A 16,018-nucleotide genomic window follows, 5' to 3' on the forward strand; every position below is an offset into this window, starting at 1 on the left:
CTATTACTTTATTAAGTATTGTGAAAAGCCCAACAATAATTTGGCATCTAAAATATTTAAAGATATTTTATTTATTTATATGATGATACATTTATTACCATTTATTTGAGGTCACCTATGTAAGTCAGTAATCAAAAACTCTGCTGCTGCTGCTCTTGATGGAAATGTCGTAGATGAGGATGAGGAGGGTGATGATGATGGTGGTTGACATTATTCAGCACGCTCTCGCTGCAAGTAAAAAACGCATGCCCCTTGTTCATATTCCCAGCGATCATATTAGGGCTTGTAGTCCTTATTTTAGAGCAGCTGGACGCCGGATCCGCCGCCGAGCCGGTCTTCTGGGTCATTTCGCCGTCTCCCGTGTTTCCATTCAACGCGTGAGCCGCAGAGCTTTTAATGTTAGTGCCGTTATTCGCGTTGGACGCTAACGTTACAGTCTTATAAACGTCAAACGCCGGAGAGTTGACACAGAGGTTGTTGTGGTGATGGTGGTTCTGGTGCTGACCCGTGTTAGTCCGGTTCACCTGAGACGTCTCCCACACACGCATCCATAAAGCGTTCGCAGGACCTTTCTGTTCCGGCTGAATCCAAGCGACCCTCGGATCCATTCAACTCGTCTTTCTAGCAGCGCTGTCAGACAAACGAACGCCTTTCCCCTCCGTTCAGCGGATGAGTTTGAGTCCGGGCCGCGAGAACGAGTCTGTAAACGGAGCTGCGCGAAACCACAGGGAAAATAACGACGTGCCGAACGCCACAACCAACGGGAATCGATTAGTGGCTCTTTCCCCCGCTAGCGATAAACTGTTAGCTAAACTATACAGTGTTTCCAATATGGCGTATTCCCTTGAACCCCGAAATTCAGTACGCATGTGTAGGATTTAAACCATCGGGGCAGCACACCCCCGAGCAGCAACCCCACCCTTCTGAACGACTTCAAGCGAGGAGGACGCTTTTGAATTTAAAACTCAGCCTAAAATCAGTCTACACCGCGAGCGACGCGGCGCGATTAAAACACACGCGACACGCGCGAACTCAAAGCAGCTTAACGTTAGTACAACGGGAATTAATTAGGGATCTTCCCCGTAGCAATAAACTGTTAGCTCAACCAACTGAACTACACAGTGTTTAAATATGCGTAGTGGCCCTTGAACAACGAAAAATTCACAGGCATACAAAGCATGCGTGCGGATTTAACCATCGGCGGCAGACCACATCACCGACCCAGCAGTAGCAAGCCCCAACCCTTCTGAACGACTTCAATGCGAGGAGGACGCGTTTGATTTAAAAACTAGACTAAAATCAGTCTCACGCGCGAGCGACGCGGCGCGATATTAAAACCACACGCGGACACGCGCGAACTCCAAAGCAGCAGCAGTGTTAAAAGTAGCAGTGTCGTACGCATTATAGGCGTACTGATGCATCTAGATTTTTTTTTTTAAATTCATATATTTATATAAAAAAAAAAAAAATCTTTTTTTCCCTTCGATTTTCAAAACACCAACACAAAAATAAACCACAACAAAACAAAACCAATACTAGAGATGCTACTTAGCGTACGTTGTAAATATGCAAGTAGGCTATCCACATGAAATATCATATTACAAAGTTCAAATATGTAGAGATAATATGTTAGGTGTGTGCGTGTGTGTGGCCTGTGTACAATGTGTGTTTACTAACCCACTATCCCCATATAGCCTATAGGCCTATTACTTTTATTAATATTGTAGAAAAGACAAACAATAATTTTGGCATCTAAAATATTTAAAAGATATTTTATTTATTATATGATGATACTGTTTATTACCATTTATTTAAGGTCACCTTGCCTATGTGGGAAGTCAGTAATCAAAGCGTCTCCCTACTAATCCTAGTTTTTCTACATCTTCTATTCTTTAACTATTACGGATAGTATATATATATATATATTTAAATTATTAAAAAATAAAATTTAATTAAAAAATCTCACACACACAAACACTACACACACACACACACCAGCCATTATCATTATTTGAATAATCTCAATTTTTAAATACATTTCTTAATTTTAAACAAAGAATATAAATTGTGTTCAAAAATGCTACCTATGTACCAAAGTGATTTACTTGATGGCGCACAGATGCAGATGGTTAGACAATCAAACGAGCTGCTGACAATTATTGAGGGAAAAATTGGAAAAAAAAGCTCCATATTTTTCCCTTACCAATTATGCAGTTCACTGCTTTAATGGTTTGCAAAAAAGAAGCCCCAAATCAACTTTTTAATGCCTAAACACAGTACACAAACTCTTAAAGAAACTATATGAAAGTGAAAAGCAATGTGATGGTACTATGAAAATGTGTGCAGCAAATTTAAAGAGGTTAAAACAAATGCAATCCAATTTGAAATCAATTCATTTTGACAAACTAATATAATCAAAAATAAAAAAAAACACTAATTCAAAAACCTAATCAACAGGTATACAAAAGTCCCTTTTTCTCAGGAAAAATAAGGGACTCTATGTTAACGGCCATCGTGCTTTGAGGAAAAGAACAGGCATTCTCTGTTGAATTATGAGACAATGCTATCTGACATGTGAAGAAGAGAAAGCAGCAATAAGTTCCTCCCACTGTGGTTTCCTTCAGCTCACGTGCAGGAATGTGTAGGTGGGGGGGGACCCGGCACGGTCAGAACACTGTCACACTACAGCAGAGAGGGTTAATCCATAACAGCGGTGATTGTCAGAGCTGCTAGTCTTGAATGATATGTCTTTGCATGCTTTCTACATACACTCAAAGCCTTAACGCTCGGGGTCAGAAAAGTAGTGTGTAAATGTGTGGTTTGCAGGGCGGATCTTCATTCATTGAGGTTATTTCTTCAAAGAATCAGCCGGAAAGATTCTCCACTGCCCGACATGACACCTCCAACAGCAGTCAGACTGACCACCGAACATTCGAGTCGGAATCAATAGAAGCCACATTTCTGAAGCATCTATGTTAATAAATGAAGCTGGCGTACACTGGTGACTTTTGGAATGTTTAAGGAGTCTCTTATGTCCACCAAGTCTGCATTTTACTTGATTAAATATACTATAAAAACAGAAATATTATTACAAACTGATGGCAAAGCTTCATTTTCCGATAACATTATTGCACAGTCTTCAGAGCCTTTCAGAAAATCATGTCTAAAATGATGATTTGCCTGCTCAAGAAACATTTCTATTAATCATCAATTTATCAGCTCATTTCTATTTATCATTAAAACACAGTTGTTGCTGTTTAATATTTTTCTGGAAACCATGATGATTTTTAGGCATGAATTAGAAAGGTCATGAAAACAGGCATTTATGATATTGATTTTTTTTTTTTCTTAATTATACAGTAAAATGTTTTACTGTAATTTTGATTAGTAAGTAATGATCTTTGCTTAATAAATGTATTAACGTTAATTTTTTTATGTATTTACCCAAAACTTTTGAATAATATGTATCAAGGTTCCATAAAAAATATTAAGCAGCACATTGATAATAATACAGACGTGTTTAGTAAGCATATCAGACTGATTCTGAAGGATCATGTGACACTAAGACCAGAGTAATGGATGCTGAAAAATCAGCTTTACATCACAGGAATATATTACATTTTAAAATATAATAAAATAGAAAAACAGTTATGTTAAAATTCTAAATAATATTCCCTAATTATTTTAGATTTTTTAACTGTATTTCTGATCAAATAAATGCCCCAGCCTTGGCGGACTATAGAGACAGTATTTCAAAAAATCATATATATCCAAACATTTTTGACCTGAGTGGTACTGTTATGGTGTAAGGTTATTTGATTAAAAAAACACAAAAAACATACACACCAAGGAGCTGAACTAATATGATACTATATACCTTCCGCATTCACAAGAGTAAACTGAACTCACCCACTCTTATGCTGACATACAACACATAAAATAACTTTGCCATACCTTCATACATTACGCCTGAACGGTCTTATGAGAGCCCAACCTGCTGCTTGTCAAAACATGCTCAGCGATGTGTATATGATAAACATTAAAAACTATAACTTATATACCACACGATGTGCAAAGATCTAACATACAGTATTAATCTTACACTGAAGTACAAAAAGCAATACAAAACAAATTTGACATATTAATAACTATAGATGTCCTTTTAAGGCAAGGTATGCAGTTCTTTTTTTTCTTTGAGAGCAGCAACTCGTTCTTGGGATAGTTCTGGTTATTGATTATACATACTTCATTTTGACAGCTTCATGTACTGACCCCCAATGCCACTGCCTGCCATCTGTTGACTGAGATCATGTGTAAGCGTCCAGGGGGAAGGTGCCTGAAGGTGCATTTAGTGTGTGTTTGTAAGAGGAATCGACTGGAGGCTTTATGGGTAACGTACAAATTAAGACACACCAATACATAAATCCATTCACTGTAATCCTTCTAAACAGTACACATTTTTATTGACGCTTAAAATCAGTAAACACAATCCGAATATTAAACTGAAATCTCCTTTCGTAACATTTAAACTCATTATTTTCATTTGTCATGACGCAGCAGAGCTCTTTCTTAACAAGGAGTGGCTTGATTTTTTGTTTTTTCTTCAGTTTGTTCAGTCCAAAACCGACAGAATATTGTTTCTGTGGGCGTGTGGCCGGTGAGGTTTACACATGATCAGAGCCACACAAAACGGTATTAAAGCTTTCCTTGATTTTGGATATAGTCTTCCAAATTTTGTGAGATGACCACCTGTAACATGAAAATGACACAGATATGATGTCATCATACAACCAAAAAATATTTATGGGCGGCCTCCAGTCGTCGAGCTGATGTCCAGTCAGATTTCCCCCTTAAAAAAAAAAAAAAAAAAAAAAAAAGACACAACAAGAACCTAAATTAAAAAGTTAAATTTTCATTATTAAATAAAAAATGATAAGTGGTTAAATATGTATATAGTTGATGAAATCAGTGTTATTTTAATATCACTGAGATAATATTATAGTATGTATTAAATTTTGCATTAGTTATTATTTTGGTTTTTAGTTTAATTTCAGAAATTGTTGTTTTTTTTGTCATTTTTCTATTAGTTTTTTTTTTTTTTAATATACGTCTTAGTTTATTTGTATTCAAAAGTTAAAAAACCAACATCAACCAACAAAATCATTAATAAAATCAGAATTATTACAGCAGTGTGAATTTGTGCGGTGAAAAATGTTAAATTTACAATGTCAATTGTCCTAAAACAGGCTTTATATTCTCTTTCACTTGTTTATATTAGAATTATTATTTCATTTTATGATTCTTGATGGAATTATTAACTCAGGACATGAGAACTGAAAAGCATACAAAAGTGCAATATCATAGGGCAAGAATGCATTGTTTCATATGGTAATGTCTTACTTGTGGTGGGGAATTCCTCTGCGGACAGCACAATTAAAGTGAAGAGAGCAAAAGCATGCACCTATGGATCGAAATGACCAAGCCAGAGGCAATCCAGCCATTCCACAATCCCCACCAGAAGTTTGCCTCTGATACATACTCAAACACGCCCCCTATGAACAGAAAAACAAATATGAAGAGACCATTTGAACAAAGCAATAAGAAATCATGTGTTTGTTTCAAGCGCAGAGAAATTGCATCCCATGACGTATTATCAAGTGGAATGAAACCATCTGATTAGGCACAGTCCGGATGGTTTAAATGTGTCAGAAAAAAAAACATGACCGATTCATCATGTCAGTCATCACTTCTGCATCAAATAAAACAGAGAAAGCCTTTGGATCTTACACAACTTTGACACCCCCCCCTACCATTCGTTTTTTTTCAAGCATCTCTGGAGCAGGATGGTTGCTGAAGGCAAATGAGTCCACGAACAAGAATTGATTTCTTTCAGAGGCAAAGCCAGATTCAAAGGCGAACCCAGTTTTTTTGTTTTTTTTTTTGCATTTCATTAACACTCATACCAGCACTGAAGTGGACGTATTAGCACTGACCCACCCATTTGAGCTGACAGCGCTGAGCCTGCATGTGCTCCCGGTTCCATGGATTTGTATATCTTTCTGAATACTCTTGAAACACGCTGCTATATTGGTACCCAAATTTTTACAAATACATATTGTGATAAATTCAAAAGCTTGTTTCTAAAATTTAAAACTGCATGATGCTGTACTCAAAATGTTTTGTGATTGTTTAATGTAAACACATGTTAAAACATTGCGTGCACACACCAACATTTTATGTACCATTTCAACATAAGATTTAAGGCGGCCCACACTTCCCACTCGAAACACATTTCCAATGCATAAATGGTGCGGTGTCAGCCTGATAGAATCGCTTCGTCTTAATCTAGGTATCTTATAATCTGTCTCTCCAGGCTTACGGAGGTTCATTGGAATATGGTCGGAGATGCATATTTAATCGGAGCCATCCCAGGAAAAACCACATACAAGACCCTGGAAAAAAACATTAACATCAGAATAAGAAGAAAGAAAGATCTTAGTCACCAAGGCAAAATACAAGTAACTTGTAAAATTTACTACATTTTTTAATAAACATCTTTTCTATTTAATATATTTTACAAATGAATTAGTCCTGTATGTGAGTGTTGTAACAAGAATCCTGACAAAGTAAATATTTATGTCTCTTCTTGACCAGTTTAGAGATGAATGCATTGTGTTTTTTTTTTGGCGATGGATGAATTCCAGTATCAGTCTTAACAATTTTAGAAGAAACTTCTATCTGATATGAAGGGAACAAGCAAAAAAATGATGGAAATGACCACTATAAACTTAATATGTACCACTCACGCAACCTAACTGTGATGAAAAGGATGTGTAACCCAACCCCCCCCCCCAGGAGGGGGGGGGGGGGTAGGGTAATCTGCCATAGTGATTAGGTATCTTGGCTGAGGTACAATTATAGATGAAGAAGACAAAGGCCAGGACAAACGCAAGATGAATGGTGTGGATTTCCTCCTTGAATTAAAAATGGGTAGATGAGGGACCAGTGAGAAATACATGCTTCAGTTTATGTTAAAAATACACAATGCTGTTAAAAGTTTGGGATCGGTAAGATTTTTAATGTTTTTGAAAGAAGTCTCTTATGCTCATTAAGGCTGTGTTTATTTGAAAAAAAAAAACAGGAATAATGTGAAATATTATTACCATTTAAAATAATGGTTTTATTTTTGAATATACTTAAAAATATAATTTATTCTTGTGACGTAAAGCTGTATTTTCAGCATCATTCCTCCAGTCTTCAGTGTCACATGATCTTCAGAAATCATTCTTATATGCTGATTCATTATTAATGTTGGAAACAGTTGACCTGCTTAAATTTTTTTTTGGAACTGTGATACTTTTCTCAGGATGAATAAAGTCAAAAGAACAGCATTTATTTAAAATAGAAATCCTTTCTAACAATAAACATAAAAATAATTACTGACCCCAAACTTTTAAATGGTAGTGCATGTTGTTACAAAAGATTTCTATTTTGAATAAATACAGTTCTTTTAACTTTTATTCATCAAAGAATCCTGGAAAAGTATCACAAGTTCCCCCAAAAATATTAAGCAGCAAAAGTGTTTCCAACACTGTTAATAAATCAGCATATTATAATGATTTCTGAAGGATCACGTGGACACTGAACACTGGAGTAATGATGCTGATGAAAATTCAGCTTTGCATCACAGGAATAAATGATATTTTAAAGTATATTAAAATATTAAAACCCATTATTTTAAATTGCAATAATAATTCACAATATTACTGTTTTTTTTCTTCTGTATTTTCTGATCCAATAAATGCAGCCATAATGAGCAGAAGAGACTTTTTTAAAAAAACATCACAAAACCTACTGATCCCAAATTTTGAATGGCAGTGTATATATAGTGTATAAAATAAACACTTGCAATGAAAATTGGTTATTTATCACGCATGTCCATACGTACATAAATATTATTATTATTATAACAAGGAAAATCCCACCTTGCACATAATGGCATAAGAACATGAGCAGAAAGTAATTCGGTTGGGTAGGTGGCATTATCTTTGCACATGGAGTCCACAGCAACAAACTCAAAGGCACCAGAAACGCCGGCAGGTCCTGAACGAACCAGGCGACTTTGACATTCACAGGGGAACCCATACCTGCTGGATGGCATATCACCATAGGGGGACGTGCTCAAAGAGTAAAGTCACAAACGTTATGAATGCCATAACCATCATCAAGTACGACAAGCAATCCAAAACATACAGCTCTCGCTCCTCCGAGGAAAATAAAGTCTTCAGAAGAGCGTCCATAATTGCTAATCGAAATACTACTTCAGCAGAAGAAAGGTTTGAGAGTATTATTTTTGTAACTCGTCCACAAAACAAACTAACGCCATGGTGAAAAACCAAAGAACCGCCCATCATATCATGGGTTTCGCCAATCAGTAAAGGCGGTGGGCGGGGCTTGTGCCAAAACACGCCTTAATCTATGCAAGCTTTTAAATTCCATAACCAATAGATAAACAGATAGTACTCCATGAGGGGAGACTCATGCTGAGTAACTACAAAAGAGAATATTTTATTGTTTATTTATCTTTTACTATTGCTAGCCTTAATTAATATTTAAACAAAAAAATGTCAGTGAAATACAGAATCAAATATACAAGAACAACATCCACGGCAGAAACACCTCATAATTTATATAATTTTTTATTTTTATTTTTTATTTTCGTTATTTTTTATAGTTGTACCCACAGACATATAAATACCTATAAAAGCCTCATTAGCCCACTCGACCACACATCAAAGTCGCCGCCATATTGGGAGCGGGGCAGCTAGCCGCTATACTCTCACATCGGGACAGAGAGACAAACATTTATCTTAATTTCACTAATGTTACTTATTTACCAAGATTAAGTTTATCATCACTTGATTATAATGATTTCATAGCTTATATTAAAACTGTGAACTGATTATGTATATATTTCCTTTTAGCCAGTTGCAAACAGGACAAGGAAAGCTGAAGAAAGAAGCCTGTTCTCGGAATAGACTTCCAGGAGCATTTTTCTACCTTTGTAAGAGTAATATTTATAACAATATAATTACCTTTTATTAAATGTTTTATGTCCAAATATTTAAATATAACCTATTTCTTCAGTCAATCACAATACTATAGACTGCATTTAAAAATGATTCACACAGTGCTGAACATGTACTGTGTGTGTATTTACACAAAACAACATAATGTAAATATAGCCTAGAAATGAAAAACACAGGAACTCATAGTGAGTTCAGCTGCTATATCATCATGACAAAATCATTGTTTATTATTGCCCTTGATGCTGTAATAATGATTATTCATTTTTGATTAATACAAAGTGTTTTGAGGGGGAGCATCTCATATTCTGGTCTGATAAACATAACTATACTTTGACATTGTGTTGTACAGCCGTAACACTGCACACACTCACACCACACACATCCTATGTAGTAAATATATATGGAAAAATATATGTGTGTGTGTGTGTGTGTGTGTGTTTGTGTACATGTATATATCATACCTAAGGAGCTCATTAATTAAACACAATTTGGAATTCACGTCCACAATTTTGTTTAATAATTATTACACAAATACTATTATAAAACTGTACATTTCACAATTATATATTTTACTTTATAATTTACTATTAATTTATTCTTCATTATGATCTATTCTGTATGATTCCACCATTGATATTACATATTTTCCTTGCTGTTCTTCATCTTTTGTTATTCATTTATTTATTATGGTATTATACATATAATTTGTGCTATTATAAATCTATTATATCACTTATGTTATTGTACTCGCTTTTTATATTATTCACTTTACTACAAGTTGCACTACATATACTTTTTAAATATTACATATCACTTCTTTACTATATTTTTTACTGTGCACTGTATCAGTGAATAATATTTGACCACTGTAACTGTAAGGTTTCACTTGGATCCATAAAGGCCTCCGCCAGTTACACGTGTTAGTGTTTGTTGTGAGTTTATCTTTATAGAGTGCTATCAGAATAAAAAACAGACTACCAGTGTGTCACCAATTTTCTCAATGATGGTAAATAATTAGTTTAAAGATGTATTATTTCAATATTTTTCCAGTATTTCAAAGGGAATGAGCTGTGTCCCTGACCATAGACTGTATAAAAAAAACTTCACCGAAGCACTCAAAAAAGCCCAAATGTTGGGGTTGAACACAGAGAAAGCAATGAAACAGCTTAATTTAGTTCACATGTACATTCAACTTACATTACATGTATATGTCACAGTTATACTTCTTTAACATTAGAACTGTAAAGCAAAAAAAATCAACGAATGAGACAAGTGTCGAGCTACAATTTTTTTTCGAAAATTAATAATTTTCCAAAACCTAACTAAATAACTTGGAGACAAAGTTATTTTAACTGCATGTAGATCACAAACATCTGAAATCGGTTGATAAATGTAAAAGTTATGGTAAGCTTTTATCCAGAATAAAACCGCAGCCCTCGTTTACTTCCATTCATTTTCAAGGCAGTCTTGCCCTCACAAACATGGCGGCACATACGTGACGTATCGGCAGCCAATGAGGCGTCTACGTATTTATGTCTCATGGTTGTACCATTGTATGTTGTGTTTTTATTCTTCTGGCAATGCATTTATTACGATTGAAGGTCAAAGGTGTAACGGCAGAAAGTGAAAAGCAAGTCAGGCGAATAATGCGGACGTCAAGGAAGGGGTTCTTCAGTCGAACGTGCGTTTGTTTGGATTGCGTCATCGAACATCGTGTGTTCAGCAGAAGTCTGGGTCAGAACGCATCGCAGGCTTATATCCAGAGTTTTATGTCTTCCAACATGGGCAGGAAAAACAGACTCCAGGACAAAGAGCTTCAGCAGAACAGAGACGGAAGAGCAGAGGGGAAGAGAAGCAGAGATGACGCCAGTGGAGTGCCGCAGTAACGTTATTTCCACTCCCCTTTCCCCAACACCGCAGATCTATTTTCTCAATATGATTTTATGTTGCACAGTCAATACATCTATCATATAGTTATATCATTTGCGGATTGTTCGCGTATAATAACAAAGGTTTCAGTGTGATCTCGTATATGGCATGCAGGTAGGTGGTAATAGTCACGTGGGCTCTTTTTTGGCAGGCTGGGAGCTGGATACCTGAGATCATCAAGGAAAACAAACTCTTTGAGCATTACTACACAGAGCTGAAGATCGTTCCCGAGGGAGAGTTTGAGGAGTTCATGCAGGCCATGAGAGAACCGCTGCCAGCTACAATGCGCATCACTGGATACAAGAGGTGACCTGGTGTTTTCTTCAGGTCCAGTTCTCATTGAATCACAAACTGTGATTTGACTGCCATGCTGCTGTCATGCTATAAATGAAGCCATGTTTCTTGACGGCTTTTTTCATGGAATAGTTTTAGAGACGGTCCTCCACTCTGGACCTTGAGATCCCCTCGCCTGCAGAGTTCAGCTCCGCTCTATCAAACACACTTAAAAGAGATCATCCGAGGTCTTCATGTTACCCAAAAGCTGCAGGTACTGTGTTCATCATGGTTTGAGCTGACCTCGGTCCAGAAGTTGAGGACCCCTGGTTTTAGAGGAACCTTTCAAAATGTGACGACCACTCGACTTGCCTGAGCTCCCCGGCCTCGGCCCCGGAGGAAGCAGGACGTGCCACAGCGGCACCACCGCACGACTGCAAGATAACATCCGGGTAAATAGGGGGACGGGGTGGGGGGGGGGGGGAACAAAAGCCACGACACACTGCTCGGGGTGTTGGAAATGATACACAGGGAACGAGCTCACGTGCCCATCAGTAGAAGTTGCAGACGGAGGGGAGAGCCATGACCGTGGTGTGGGGGGCAACCTGGACTCGAAGGGCAGAAGACGGGGCTGGGGGACCCAGCAACACCACGCCACCACGGGTAATTTCTAGTTTGTTATCGAAATATTAGAATGGAAAAAATTAAACCAAAACTACAATGTTGTTTTGGCAAGAAACTGTGAAATAAAAATCATTACAAATTACTAAAAAAACCAAATAAAGAGAAATTAAAGCTCTCTCTCTCTCTCTCCTCTCATCTCAATCTCCTCTCAGTCTCTCTCTATATATATATATATATAAATGTATATATGTGTATGTATATATGTAGTTATAAATATATACATATATATAAATGACAAAAGCATATAAAAAATTACTAAAATTGAACCTGAAAATATAGTAAAATGAACTATACACAACCATCCACTCTATACATATTGTTTTATTTTTTGTGCTGCAGTATGTCGTGTGATCGATATACAGACACCCCCACACTTTTGCATTTATGATTTGTCCCTTTCAAACCCCTGTGATCAACACGCCAAAGAAATCCTTCATACTCTTAAAGAGAAATACTCAAAGAAGTTCAAGATCTGAGGTGGATGGGCAGAAGATTGAGGCCTCAGCCCTGTTGGTGGCAGATGGATAAAAAACTAACTTCTTATGTGTTTTATACTTGTAAATGAATTCCTAATTGTCCTTGGAAATCTGTAAAGCATTGTACTTGAGGCGGTTTCCTTCCTCCCGCCTCATCATGCTGTTACAGGTATCCTGATGAACCGGCGCGGCACACACTAAACCTGAGCAGAAAGATTCCTGGCGCAAATCTCCTCCTCCCTGGAGAAATTCCACCAGCTCCTTGGTCAGCTTAAACTGAATCGGTAAATAAAAAATCAGTGGGAACTTCAGAAGTTTTTTTTTTTTTTTTTTTTTTTTTTTAAAAAAATGCAAATATTGCTTTTGATCAACCTTGTTTCAATCCCGTTTCCTCACAATCAGGGGAATATTAGCAGGCAGGAAGCAGTCAGTATGATTCCCTCCTCTCTGTAATGAAAAATTGAGCCTCAACATAAGGTGCATCTCTTCAATAACACCACATGAGCTTCCGCAATACCAGCTGAATTATTTTCTGCACTGGGAGAATCTTTATAATCAGTGAGGTCTCATCTCTCTCATCTTTCTGGCTTGTCTGATTCAGATTCTGACATGGGGTGCAGCTCCAGGATCAGCACCAACTAATCGAGATGCTTCACTCTGACATGGACATACCTTTCCCTGGTAGACTGATACTCATTAGTATGGGCTTTACATAATGAATAGACTGCAGATTTAAGATGATCATATCTCATAGGTATCCTCTTCTCAGCATCTCTTCCTTGTCTTCAGAGGGTTTTGTAATGGCCAATGATGTGGATAACAAGCGCTGTTACCTGCTGGTCCACCAGGCCAAGAGATTGAACAGTCCGTGTATTATGGTGGTCAACCATGACGCCTCTAGCATTCCACGTCTGTACTTTGATCAGGACGGGAAGAAGGACATCCTGTTTTATGACCGGATCCTGTGTGATGTACCCTGCAGGTGAGGGTCTCTGCTTGGACCCAGAGACGTTACTTGATTTGTTTTTATTGACCTCCATAAGCAAGTTCTAGTTTTTCGATCAAAGCGTTAGATTAGAAATGTTTCGTCAGAATTATTGCACTTTTACAAGCGTAAATTAAGAGATCGTCAACTTGCATGGTTTGCTGGCAGATTTAGTCACAGCAAATAACAGACTGAAAGAAAACTGACTGGCTGTATAACACTTTTATTTGAGCAGAATATAGAATGCTGTACTTTGCCAGTGTTTTCTACTCATCAGCGCTCTATCTGAAATGTAGGGAGAGAGTGCAGGTGTGTTTACCTACAGTATGTGGGAAGATTAAGTAAACCACAGGGCAGAAGATGTGTCCATTTATGAGAAAAACTCTGTTTGGGGGGACTTTAAGCCCTTGACATCTGGCAACCGGATCCATGAAAGGTTGTGGAGGCTTGTTACCAATGCACGATCATGCAAATGGCAAACTAAAGTGAAACAACTTCAAGATAAATAACCAGCAGGCAATGATTAGAATTCAAATTATCATGCAGCTGTAAGTTCTAGTACTAATATGACTAAAACTGAAATTAAACAATTAAAGCTAAATAAAAATGTTAAGAAAAACTCATGAAAATGACTAAAAAGGGAATAAAAGTGTCCAAAGGGGAAGAGCTTCCAAACTAAACACAGAATCTGGTGTCCCTGGGCCGCGGCTGGGGTATGTGAAGGGCAGGTAGTGTTCAGGAAGGAAGGGTGCAGGTGGCGAGCGGAGTCCAGCGCTTGAAGGGACTAGATGGCACAGCATCCTGGGTCTCGACGGCCGTCGTAATCCGGTGCGGTTCTTGTCTGGGACGCTGGTCCAGCAGCGCATGCCCTCTGGTGGCGCAGGAGTCCCTATACGCACCCCTTCCTAGACCCACGAGGACACCACAGCGTGCATGCATCGGAAAAGACTGGTCTCCTGGGAGAGGCGCCAGCCGGGCATTTAAACCGGGCTGCAGTGACGAGGGCTCCATTTGCATCAGGTGTGCCTCATCACACGCCGCCAGCGCCCTGGTTGCCCAGCGCCTCCTTCCTCACACACACACCCACTCCTGTCAGGCCTGGGCTGGCTATACGGCGCACATGGGACGGGCTTATGTATGATAATTAGAGGCAGCCGAATTCATTCCAATATATATATATATATATATATATATATGGCAAACCGGATCCACCTAAAGGTTGTGTTTATTATATTAATTTAATTTTTAATAATATTTTATTTGTATTTTTTTTTTTTTTTTGGCAAAGTTAGAGGTGATGAATCTGAGCCATAGATGTCATACACAGAAAAAATAAGTCCGCTCAAACTCTAAGAAAAAAAAAACGAGAACTGAATTTAGTGTACATAAAATGGGTTTGTTTACTCGACACAGATTCGTAGTGTCTTTTCTACCCGCTAAATCTCTCAGGAAAAACATGTACCCTCAGGTTGATCTTTCCACAAACTTCCCAGAAGCTTCAAGCTTAGTCTGGTTTTTATGTGATTATTGGTTGCTTAAAATGTCATCTGCTGCCGGTCTCTTCTAAGTGGTTATAGACCAAAATAAGCTGCAAAGAGATCAGTCTAGGTACTTTTAATGTGGATTATTAAAAACCATTCAGACTGTGGATTTATTTTCTGGTGTTTGACATGGTAAGAGCAACTGCGTGTGTGTGTGTTGTCGAACAGCAGGAACCCACTTTTCATGTGCACAGATATGAAGTTGTGATTATGACCACAGTGAATATAGAGACGCACACACATGCCAGAGCTCTGTGTTTTCAGTTGAGCAGAGAATCTCTTCCCAGCATGTAACATCATATAACAGAGTTTATAGTTGGTGGAGTCTATACTCGGCCTGCAGCAGAATCAGGTGCCAAGCACAACACATCTGCTCCGTACCAGCAGGCCAAACATCTTACACACACACAATGTGGTCAGCCTGGTTTGCTGTCTAAACATTTCTCTCCATCGATGAGATGATTTGAAGTTGACTTTAAAGATGTAATTATGACTTGCTTTTTGCCTGCGCAGGATTGTAGTTTCCTAACCTCAAGAGTTCATTCCTGAATAGCACTTTTATTTGATTCAAAATTTGCTGCCTTGTTAACCAAACACTGATGTAATTGATTTTAAAAAATAGCATATGATCTCATAAGACCACAGGAAACTCTCCTAAAAGTTAATACACTCCAGTTTAAAATTACTTGAAGGAAGTAAATGCAATGATATCACCGTCTTTAATCTTTGTATGGTGTAGAATCACTAATTATAAGTCTTAGTAACCCTTTATTTTATAGTTTCTTACTGTTACATGTGCTTAACATAGTAATAACAGTAAATTATGCATAATTGCATGCAACTAACCTAAACCAAACTAATCCTATACCAAGTATTTATGTTATGTAAGCAACAAAAATATGTACATACAAGTGTGTATATATATATATATATATATATATATAAAGCAGCATGAGAACTTTAACTGTTATAATAATGTGATATAATTTTTGTTGTCATGTCGAAGATCAGGGTTGATAAGGGATATAGCAATACGTAATA

The 16,018-nt window shown here is 37.5% G+C and overlaps 2 pseudogenes; one reads left to right on the forward strand and one right to left on the reverse strand.

The window, feature by feature from the left end:
• Positions 1–1,047, reverse strand: part of LOC122144652 — a 23,439-nt pseudogene extending 22,392 nt beyond the window's left edge.
• Positions 1,048–10,870: 9,823 nt separating this feature from the next.
• LOC122144653 overlaps positions 10,871–16,018 on the forward strand; it is a 12,339-nt pseudogene continuing 7,191 nt past the window's right edge.

This window comes from Cyprinus carpio, unplaced genomic scaffold (genome assembly GCF_018340385.1).
Source record: "Cyprinus carpio isolate SPL01 unplaced genomic scaffold, ASM1834038v1 S000006747, whole genome shotgun sequence".
NCBI classification, from domain to species: Eukaryota; Metazoa; Chordata; class Actinopteri; order Cypriniformes; family Cyprinidae; genus Cyprinus; species Cyprinus carpio.